Genomic DNA, 11,640 nt, shown 5'->3' with positions numbered 1-11,640 from the left:
AGAATTTTCCTTCTTTGAAAGACCTGAAGGACATCAAACTCGGGATGTGTTCTCTGTGGCTGTGTGACAAGTCACCCAGCACTGAGCACCCCACCACCCCAAGCTGACCAGGGCCGCGGTTCTCACCAAGTCCTGCCAGATGCCACGGGAGTCATCCAAATCCCCCTGGGGCGCGGGGCCCCATCTTAAATGGCACCCATGTGGCTACCACCGAATGTGCATCTCATTATTATCAGGAAAACGGCCAAGAGCACCATCCCCGTCAATGCCCCAATGCCCCAATGTCATTCTTCATAGAAACAGGAAAATCAATCCAAAAACTTACACAGAGGCATAAAAGGCCCCGATGGGCGAAAGCAAATCCAAGTAAAAAGAGCCACACTGGAGGTTTCTGAATCTCAACCTTCAAGTTAACATGCAAAACCATGGTAATAAAACAGGTTGGCACTGGCTCAAAAGTAGACCCCATGACCAGTGGAACAGTGTGGAAGATGCTGGAATAAAACCACACAGTAACCGCCAGCTAATCTTCGACAGACGAGGCAAAAACATACACTGAAGAAAAGTCAGCTTCTTCAACAGATGATGCTGGGGAAACCGATCCTCTGGTTCAAGAGTCATCTCCACCTGGATCAAGGACCTCGGAAGTAAGACACTTGCCATCTACTACAGGAAACGATGGGGAAAGCCCTGGAGCTTGTCGGCACGGACGAGTTTTCCCGCACGGGACTCCAGCCAGCTACGCAGAGGATGCAAGCAAACATTGACAAATGAAGGCTGGGAAGGTGGCCTAGCGGTGGAGCGCTTGCCTAGCATGCATGAAGCCCTGAGTTCGATCCCTCAGTACCACACACACAGAAAGAGCTGGAAGTGGCGCTGTGGCTCAAGAGGTAGAGTGCCAGCCTTGAGCAAAAAAAAAAAAAAAAGAAGTTCAGGGACAGTGCTCAGGCCCTGAGTTCAAACCCCCAGGACTGGCGCACGCATGCACACAAATTGACAAGTGGGACTACCTCAAATTAAAGAATCTACACGGCAGAAGAAACCAGTCACCAGAACCAGAAGGCAACCCACGGAACAGGAGGAAATCTCCAGCCATGCAACAGGAAGGACACATACTCAGAATATACAAGGAGCTCGAAAAATTAAACGAGACAAAAACCCAATGGACGCAAATTGAACAGGGCTCAGAAGAAATAGAAGAGGCTAATAGACACATGAAGTCATGTCCCGCGTCCTCAGCCATGAAGGAAGGCAAGGCCAAACCGCTGGAAGATTCCACCTCACCCAGGCCAGTGCAGGTCAGCAGGGGCTTCCTCCAAAGATGACTGAGTGCCTGCCTTCCCGCAGACCCCGCACCGCGCTCTGAGCTAACCAAGCCCCCCCGTGGGCCATGCCAGCGTGTGTGTGTGTGTGTGTGTGTGCACTGTGTGTGTGTGTGTGCCAGGCCGCTAGTGCTCTACCACCGGAGCCACACTCCCCTGCCAGCTGTTTGGTGGTTAATTGGAGAGAAGAGTCTCACCGACTTTCTTGCCGGAGCTGGATTTGAACTGTGATCCTTAGATCATGACCTCCTGAGTAGCTAGGATGACAAGTATGAGCCACCATATGTCACGTTTTTGAACATGGCTGTGTGTGTGTGTGTGTGTGTGAGCGAGAGAGAGAGAGAGAGAGAGAGAGAGAGAGAGGCTCTTGAACACAGCTTAGCTTATGGCTGCCAGCCCCTGAATGGCGCGTGCTGTTGGGCAGGAGGATGTGGGGAGCCGGGACCCCCAGGCTGTGAACCGGAGGCCCCTGGCCCAGATTCCCCTCGTCAGGAATGTCTCTGGATTGGAAATGAGGGGAGCGGACACCCCGTCGAGTCTGCGGCAGCCCCCTCTCGTGCGGGCTCCGGGAGACGGCCCCATTGGAGCCCCCAGGGCCTGGCGGGAAGGCCGGGGCTGCACCATGGAGACACGGCTGTCTGGGGGTGGGGTGAGTGCTCCCTCTCAGGAGAGGAGGAGCCACAGGCCCAGCACTTGCGGCTCCTGCCCAGGACATCGCAGCCCGGTCCTCTCCCGGCGGCCCTGGCTGCCCTGCCTCCATGGCTGCTGATGGTCCTCCCACACACACCCCCGCTGAGCACACTGGTCCTCCCACCCCCCCACTGAGCACGCTGGTCCTCCCACCCCCCGCTGAGCTCAATGGTCCTCCCACCCCCTCGCTGAGCATGCTGGTCCTCCCACCCCCCCACTGAGCACAATGGTCCTCCCACCCCCCCGCTGAGCACAATGGTCCTCCCACACACCCCCCGCTGAGCACAATGGTCCTCCCACCCCCCACTGAGTACAATGGTCCTCCTACCCCTTCCTGCTGAGCACAATGGTCCTCCCACCCCCTCACCTGGACCACGGGGAGCAGTCACCAGTGTGGCCACGGAGCGCACTGGGGCCTGGGTCCCAGCCCCCCCTCGGCCCCTCTCCTCACCTCCCGCACCCCGGCCTGGACCACAAGGAGCAGTCGCTCCTGGCCAGCCAGACGCCCCCACCCCCCCCACCCCCACCCCGGCTCTGCGGCCCCCAGCAAGCGGCCACCGGCAGGAGCCTCACCGGGCAGCCGCAGCGCCAGCCCAGGCCGCCCCGCTGCTCCCGGAGGCCCGGCTGCGGCTCCCGCTGCCCCGCCCAGCCTGGGCACCGCCACCCCCTCCGGCACAGCCACGCCCCGCTTTTCTAAATAAGGTGCCAGAGCTGGCAGGGGCTGCTGTGGCCAGGGGCCCTGATAGGACAGAACTGATTGCGTCCCCAGGAAGGCTCTGGACACACCCTAGCGTGGTGAGCTCCCTGTTAGGAGAGGCAAAAAGGGCATGCCCTCCCCCTTTGGCTAAGATTCAGCAAACGTGTTAGCTAATCCGCTGTTCTCTCCCAGGGCCGCCAGCCAGGCTGGCTGTACGAATGGGGTGGTGCGGGCGGCCCCTCCCAGCCCCCAGCCCCATTACCAAACCTGCGTGGCGCTGATGGGAGATCCCAGAGCCCCGCCGGCCAGGCAGCCCGCGGGGCGGCGCCCGCGGTGATCCCAGCCCTGCAGAGGTAGAGGCGGGAGGACTGCGGCTCCAAGCCAGCCCGGGCTGCGCAGCGAGACTGCCTCGCGAAGCAAAGACGGGCTGGGTGCGGTGGCGCAGGCCTGTAACCCCAGGTACTTACTTGGGAGGAAGAGATCAGGAGGCTGCGGTTCAAGACAAGCCCAGAAATAAAAGTTAGAGAGTCCTCTCAGTCAGCGGCTACAATCAGTACCCAGGCCTGTCACCATGGTGATGAGGAGAACCACAGAGAGCCACAGAGAGAGAGCCACAGAGAGAGAGCCACAGAGAGAGAGCCACAGAGAGAGAGAGCCGCAGATAGAGAGCTACAGAGAAAGCCACAGAGAGATCCACAGATAGAGAGCCACGGAGAGAGAGCCACAGAGAGATCCACAGATAGAGATCCACAGATAGAGAGCCACAGAGAGAGAGCCACAGATAGAGAGAGCCACAGAGAGAGAGCCACAGAGAGCCACAGAGAGAGCCACAGAGAGATCCACAGATAGAGAGCCACAGAGAAAGCCACAGAGAAAGCCACAGAGAGATCCACAGATAGAGAGCCACAGAGAGAGAGCCACAGAGAGAGATCCACAGATAGAGAGCCAGAGAGAGAGAGATCCACAGATAGAGAGCCACAGAGAGAGAACCAGAGAGAGAGATCCACAGATAGAGAGCCACGGAGAGAGAGCCACAGAGAGAGATCCACAGATAGAGAGCCACAGTACCGGCCAGACCAGCTGCAAAGCAGACTCCATCTTGAAAATAAGCAACACACAAAGGGTGCGGTCCAAGCAGTCAAGTGCCTGCTTAGCAAGCACAAGGTCCTGAGTTCAAACCCCAGTACTGACCACACACACAGACACCCAATAAAAAGATGTCGGTGGCTCACGTCCATCATTCTAGCTATTCAAGAGGCTGAGATCTGGGATCCAGGTTCAAAACCAGCCCAGGTAAGGAAGTCCATGGGACTCTTATCTCCAATTTACCACCAAAAAAACTGGAAGTAGAGCTGTGGCTCAAGCACCAGCCTTGAGCAAAATAGCTACAGGACAGTGCCCAGGCCCTGAATTCAAGCCCCAGTACTGGCACGTGCACACATGTGGGCACACACACACACACACACACACACACACCGAGTCAGATAGAGTGGGGAGGGGCAAGGCTGGGGTGTCGGGGAGAGGGAGAGGCGGGGCTCTGGGAGCCCTGAGTCACCCCTGGCTGAGGAAAGGCGCAGCTGTGGCGCAGAAAGTTCTTTTACACTCTGCAAGCGCGGGCGTGGGCAGAGCCTGGGCCGGCAGCGTGATGACTTTCTCACGTTCAGGCAGCGGGGTGGGCGGCGGGGGGGGGGAAGCAGCCCACGGTGGGCAGGGGTGGGTGAGGCGGCTTTGCAAGCCTTCCTGCTCCTCCCCTCTGCCCCGGGCACCTGAGCAGGAGATGACAATGGAGGAAGGGCCTCGCAGACCTGGCAGCCTCTTCCCGCAAGCTCGCCAGCCCCAAATACCTTCAGTTAAACACAACACCCTCCCCTCCCGCATGAAAATGTCACGTGATGCGGGGGGGGCCTTTCATCCACACCCCCAGGCCACCGCTCTGCCTTGTCCTGTGGCAGTGGAAACCCCAGGGGACCCAAGGAGTGGCCAGGAAGAGCCGGGGGAGGGGGGGACAGAGGAGGTTCGCCTGCTCAGGGCTGGGCCCACGCATGCGGAGACGGGAGCTGGCTCGGTGCAGCCACGAGCGGCCCAGGCAAGCGCGGGCCACGGCTCCCTCCCGCCAGGGCAAAGACTTCAGCCGCATTGCACAGAGAAGCGGGGGCGGAGCACCGTGGGTCACGCGTGTCATTCCAGCCCCTCGGGAGGAAGAAAGCGGGGGGGGGAGGGGTGACAGCTCCAGGCCAGCGTGGGTAAAAAGTTAACAAGACCCCCGCCTCGATCAACAGCGTGCCGGGGGTGGGGGCCGCACACCCGTGAGGCCAGCTATGTGGAAGCGTGCCTTAGACGGAATTTGGTGTGCAAATGTGGCACCATCACTGAGAAATAAGGGAAGCACAGAGGGGCTGGGGTGTGACCAAGAGGTAGAAGGACAATCTAGCAAGCTAGGCCTGGAGTCCAAACCCCAGCCCAGCCACCCCCACCCACCTCCAAAAAGGAAAAGAGCAGGCAGGGAAGTCGGGAGCACCACTTCCCCTGGCTTTTCAGGCGCTGCCCCAGGGCTTCTCCATCGAGGCCCGTGGACAGCACAGTCCACGCCGTCCACCGCAGCGTTGCCTAAGCTCAACCACAGCTAACGGAGAAGCAAGGGCACAGAGACCCGGCCTGCTGCCGGGTCTGCCGGTGACTCGGCCAGGCGCAGCAGGGACCGTGGCAATGCCCACGGAAAGGCGTGGCCTCGGCAAAGCACCTGGGCTCCTCCCTCCTCCTCCTCAGGGCCTCACAGTTCATGCCAGGCCTGGGGCTCGGGCCTCGGGCCTCCCCGACATCCTTGAAGCAAACTCATTTTCTGCTTAAGTCAGCCGGAAACTCCTCGCTGCTTACAAATAGGGAGCCCGGACAGAGGCTGGAATTGCTCTTCATGGCATTCGCTAGTGAATTCCCAGGGCTGTAAAATGTGCTTGAAAATTTCTTTTAATAGGTTTTATGAAAAATCGTTGCATCAATAATACATGTTCATAATTTTTAAAAAGCAAGAGATAAAGAATAACACAGGGAAGAAATAAAAATTCCTCACAACCACAGCACTCAAAGATAAGCACAATCATTATCTTGATTCAAATCCTTTCTATCACAGCTACAGATTTGTTTATTTTTTTAAAAAATGGAGCGGGGCTGGGAATGTGGCCTAGTGGTAGAGTGCTTGCTTTGTATACACGAAGCCCTGGGTTCGATTCCTCAGCACCACATATATAGAAAAGGCCAGAAGTAGCGCTGTGGTTCAAGTGGCAGAGTGCTAGCCTTGAGCAAAAAAGAAGCCAGGGACAATGTTCAGGTGCTGAGTTCAAGCCCCACAAAAAAAATGGAGCAATGGCTATAGATAGATCAATAAATACATGCATTCATTCATACATATAAACATAGATAAGTGGATACATAGGTGATAAATGCATACACAGTTACAAGGGCACATAGATATGATAAATACATAGAGAATAGATACACAAATACACAGAGAGGATAGATAGTACATAGATGCATAGATAAAGACAGGTGCATAGAGAGTAGATGATAGATGGTAGGTAGGTAGGTAGGTAGGTAGGTAGATAGGTAGGAAGGTAGGCAGGTACATAGGCAGGTGGGAAGACAGGTAGTAGATAGATAGGTAGGTGGGTAGATAGATAAGTGTGTGGATAGGCAGGTGGGAAGATAGGTAGGAAGGTAGGCAGGTGGACAGGCAGGTGGGTAGACAGGTAGTAGGTAGATAGGTAGGTAGATAGATAAGTGTGTAGATAGGCAGGTGGGTAGACAGGTACACAAATGCATAGATCAGTGAGGACACAGGAAGGTCCAGGAGAGACGCCTCAGAGGACACAGGCCGGCTCCCACCTCCATCTTGGATTCACCCTCTAAGACCATGAGCTGTCCGGGCCATGGCTTGTTATGGTAGCCTGAGCAAAACCTTGGAATATGTATTTCCATAGACTAGAATCACAGATGTGGGATTGCTAGATCAAAGAATATGTACTTTGTAAGAACCTTCTGGTTTGACATACGTACAGGCTCACAAGGAATCTGAGGAAGTAGCCCTGGGTGCCCTTCCGTAGCGTGCCCCACCAACAGCCCCTTCTGGAACTATGGAGATGTCACTGGTCAATGCCTCATCCAACCTACCTGTCATGTATATCCTTCAGCAAATGGAGTCCTTGGTGTGTGTTTGTGAGATACGGTCTTGCTGAGTGGCCTAGCTGGCCTGAAACTCATGACCCTTCTATCTCAGGCTAGGTCATAGGTCTGTGCCATGCACCTGGCTAGTACTGGATTTGTATTTTTGAGACTATAACAAATGTTGTTTTCTACTTCATTTTCTTCTTGTTTCTAGAATAGATCTTGTGTCTACCAACTTTTTTAATGCACTTGTTAATTGTGGCAGTTTATGAATTCTAAATTCTATTGTATTTTCAATGTGTACAGTTTTATTATGTGCAAACAATGAGGGGTTTGTTTCAAATTTTTCCATATTGTATTAAATATGCCTCTTGCTATAAATTTTTATTTTTTATTTATTTTTATTTTTTTGGGGGGGGGCCAGTCCTGGGCCTTGGACTCAGGGCCTGAGCACTGTCCCTGGCTTCTTCCCGCTCAAGGCTAGCACTCTGCCACTTGAGCCACAGTGCCGCTTCTGGCCGTTTTCTGTATATGTGGTGCTGGGGAATCGAACCTAGGGCCTCGTGTATCCGAGGCAGGCACTCTTGCCACTAGGCTATATCCCCAGCCCTTGCTATAAATTTTTAGTTAATATTAGGTTGTTGGGAGGCTTTTTAGGGGTGTGTGTGTGTGTGTGTGTGCGTGCACGCACATGTGTGCTAGTCCTGGGGCTTGAACTCAAGGTTTGGGCACTGTCCCTAAGCTTTTAAAATCAAGACTAGTGTTCTCCCACTTGAGCCACAGCTCTACCTCTAGTTTTTTGGTAATTAATTGGAAATAAGAGTCTCACAGACTTCCCTTCCCCAGGCTGGCTTTAAACTATGATCCTCAGCTCTCATCCTCCTGAGTAGCTAGGATTACAGGTATGAGCCATGAGCACCCAGCTGGTTAGGTTTTTGTTTTGTTTTGTTTTGTTTTTTGCAGTACTAGGGAATTGAATCCATGGCCTTGTACTTGCTAGACAGGTGCTCTATCACTGGAGCCACACATCCAGTCAATTTTGCTTATCATGTCTAGAAAGCCCTCACTACTTCTGGCTTCCTAAGGCCATCTTTTCATGAATGGTATTGAACTCCATCTAATCATTTTTCTGCATCTATGGAGACAATCACGTCATTTTTCTCCTTCACGTTGATTGTTTCTGAACATTAAACCAACCTTGCATTCCTGTAATAACCCTACCTGGTTGTAATGTTGCTTCATTTGAGTTGCTGGGTTTTTTTGCTACAGATTTTCCTATCTGTTCTCGTGAGAATAGTGGGCCCATGACCTTTGTCATCTGGTCACACCGACCTCATAGAATGCTTTGGCAGTGTCTGCTTTCTGTAACCTCCGGAGAGGCAGCACGACATTGGGGCCTACCCTTCCTCATGGCACGGCAAGGGTCACCAGTGACACCACACAGCTGAAGCTCTCCTGGTCATACACTTGGTGGGTTGGGATTCAATTTCTTTCATATACAGATGCTTTTTTTTTTTAAGTATTCTTTCAAGATACTTTGTCTTTCCCAGCTAGTTTTCAAGTTGATCCGTTTAAAGCTGTTCCATCTTCTCTGAATCCCTAAGCCTCATGCCTCTGCATGACTTGTGACTAGAGGAATACTCTCTCTACACAGCCTACATACATCACAGCCCTTGCCAGTCAACGTCTGCATGTCCTCTGAGTGTCTGTCTGTGTCTTTGTGTCTGCCTTGGTCACTCCCTGCCCTGAGCCCTGCAGACCCCAGAAGTAGAGATCAGATGGAACTTGCTGCCCAGGCAGGACACAGGGCAGGTCCTGTGGGGCTGGGGCCAGAGAACAGAGCAAAGCTCTCAGGATTCAGGCCCAGCCCCAGGCTGGCTGCTGAATGCCTTTGAAGGCTCTCACTTCACAGCTTTGCATCGCCGCCATTTGCACTGAAGCCTCTAAGCAACCCAGCCCCCGCCCACCCCACCCCAGCCAGGCAAAGTCATTGATAGATTAGTCTGAATGAAGACAAATCAATAATTTATGCCAACGTTTTTCCTCATGCAGCAGAGAGGGCGATTTTGATATGACTTGACAGGGGTCATGCATACCTTGGGTTAATTAAACCTGATACAGAAAATTAGACAGAAAAAAAATACCCACTAGCGATTGGCTCCCAAAGATGGCCTGAGTGCTGGTGATGAGGAGTCGGGCGCGGGGAGGGGGCGTGGGGAGCGGGCGCACGGGCAAAGCCTGTGCTCAGCAGCTGCTCGGGAGCGGCGGCGGGGGTGGCGGGCAAATGTAAATGCAGGTATCGACATCTTCTCATAGCGCGGCCTTTAGGAGGCTGGCCACGTGCCCGCCGTGATGGATGGCCTGGCTGTGGCCCCCGCCACATCTGGAAGCCAATGTCACTTAGCGTGAAGCGCTGGGCTCATCCAAAGCAGCCAGTGAGAACGCAAGGCCACCCTGGCACCGGGCGGGGGGGGGGGGGGTGTGACCAAGGCTTGGGGCCTGAGACCACGCTCTGCAGCGGACCCTCCAGGCCCACGATGCTCTCGGTAAGCTGGGCCCACCTCACTGTACCCCGAGATCGCCACAGTCCGCCACCTTCCCTTCTACCTTCCTGTCTAAAGCACCTGTGGGTGCTGAGCCCGAGAGCAGCCCCGACATTGCGGCCATGGCAACCAGGTGTTGGTCACACGCCCCAGCTTGGACACACACGGGCGCTAGGCCTCCTGCGGGGCGGGTGCTGGACTCCAAACCCTGGCTGACCCAGAACGACCAGGAGAATGACAGAGCGTGTGGACCGCGCAGCACCCGGGCTCTCCCGGCCCTTCCCACTGACGGGAGCCTCGGACCCTCCTGGACAGGAACCACAGCGAGGCAGAGGAGTCTCCCCCATCCTCCCAGCCCTAGGAATCCCTAGCCTTTGGGTGCCCAAGGCCCGAGGACCTGCAGACTTACAGCTCCCACTGCCGGGAGCAAGGAGCCTACTGCTCCCGGCTTCAGAAGCCAGGGCAAATGGCCGCCAGCGCTCCCGTCAGAAGCCGGCTGCTCCAGGCAGCGACCACCCGCGGGCCCGGTGTTGGCGGCCATGATGGCGAATCCTCCGCAGCCCCTGGCGGTGCTTGCCCCCGCACGGCTCCCGTCCCGTCCTGGGACCTGTGGTGTCACCCAGCGCTGCCGGGCCCTCCTGCCACCCTCCCGGTCCCAGACTGGCGTGGAATGAGTGGAAAATGGGACCCTGCCCAGCTACGCCATGAGAACAGGTCCCTCACGGTTTTTCCGCCCAGGCTGGCCTCACACAACAGTCCTCCATGTTCAGCCTCCCACGACCCTAGGAGGATAGGGTGAGCTGCCATCCCTGGGCTTCTTTTGTTTCTCGTTTTTCACCTTTGTTTTAAGTCAACCTCTCCCTCGACTGCCCAGACTAGTCTTCGACCCTTGGGTGCAAGCAACCCTCCTACCTCAGTTTCCCCCACAGCTGGGACTGCTGGGTACGGCACGGCACTCTGCCACCCACAGCTTTAAAATGGCAGCACCGGATGCTCCCCAGAAATTCGCATTCAGGGCTCTGCGTGGGCCAGGGGCCCGCCCAGTCCCCGTGGTCCCAGGAGGCCTCGGTGCATGGTCTTTTCCAACTGCAGCACAGCTGGAGGTATTTCTACAAATAATTAAGTTTTTTCCCCCAACATTTCTGTTTGGCTCAGAGCACTGCTTTTTTTCCCCCCCTCTCATAGTATAGATTTTTGTCAAATTGCAAAGCAATACATATATCAATGTTTTCTTGTTCTCCATGCTTGGCTCTATCTAAATGTTTTCAGCATTTAAAAATATGTATAAGATGAACGCTGGCAGCTCACGCGGGAAATCCCAGCACTCGGGGAGCTGAGATCTGAGGACTGTGACTTGAAGCCAGCCCAGGCAAGGAGAGTAAATCAGTCAGCAAAAAGCCAGACGTGGAGCTCTGGCTCAAACGGCAGAGCACCCAGCCAGGAGCAAAAAAAAAAAAAAAAAAAAAAAAAAAGCTAAGAGACAGTGCCCAGGCCCTGAGTTCAAGTCCCAGTCCAGGCACATGCACACGCGCGTGTGTATATACACACACACTCGCACACGGGCATATAGTTCATGCCACCAAAAAGAGCGAAAGGTAGAAAACCTGAGAGGAGACGTCCCCCACGTTCCCTCCATTCAGAGGCCGACCACGAGGCCGCTGAGCCTGCGGGGCGCGGAGACGCCCCCAGACCACGCACCGACCTTCATCCATTGCTTCTTCAGTGTGATCAAACGGCCTCCCCCGGCATCCACCCCCTCGAGCCGGGTGCACACCTATCATCCCAGCGCTCGGGAGACCGGGGCAGGCAGACGCCGGCTCAAGCCAGCCTGGGGCCGGGCAGCGGGTGCGTCTGCGCCAGCCTGAGCCACAGAACGGGATCCCGTCGGACAACCAGAGCTTAGCGTCTTCCTCCACGTTTCCCCGCACAAGCCGGTGGTGTGGGCTGTGGGGGCCCCCACCGCCGGCCGTCTCCAGAGCGTCCTCACCCTCTCCATCTGTAACTCTGCAGGGATGCAGCTCTCTCCCTCCTAGGGCCCGCCCCGGGCCTCGAGGACAGCCAAACCGAACCCCAAAGGCCTGGCACCCCCACTTCTGGGGGAGGCACCCACGCGCGCTCGGGTGATCGTACCCCAGCATCCCGTGCTACCCACCTGGAAGCCCAGCGCGGCAGAGAGGGCAGCATTGTCCCCCCACCCCATGGAGTACTATGCAGCGACGAAAACGGGTCT

This window comes from Perognathus longimembris, chromosome 1 (assembly GCF_023159225.1).
Source record: "Perognathus longimembris pacificus isolate PPM17 chromosome 1, ASM2315922v1, whole genome shotgun sequence".
NCBI lineage: Eukaryota > Metazoa > Chordata > Mammalia > Rodentia > Heteromyidae > Perognathus > Perognathus longimembris.
This window is presented reverse-complemented; position numbering follows the sequence as displayed.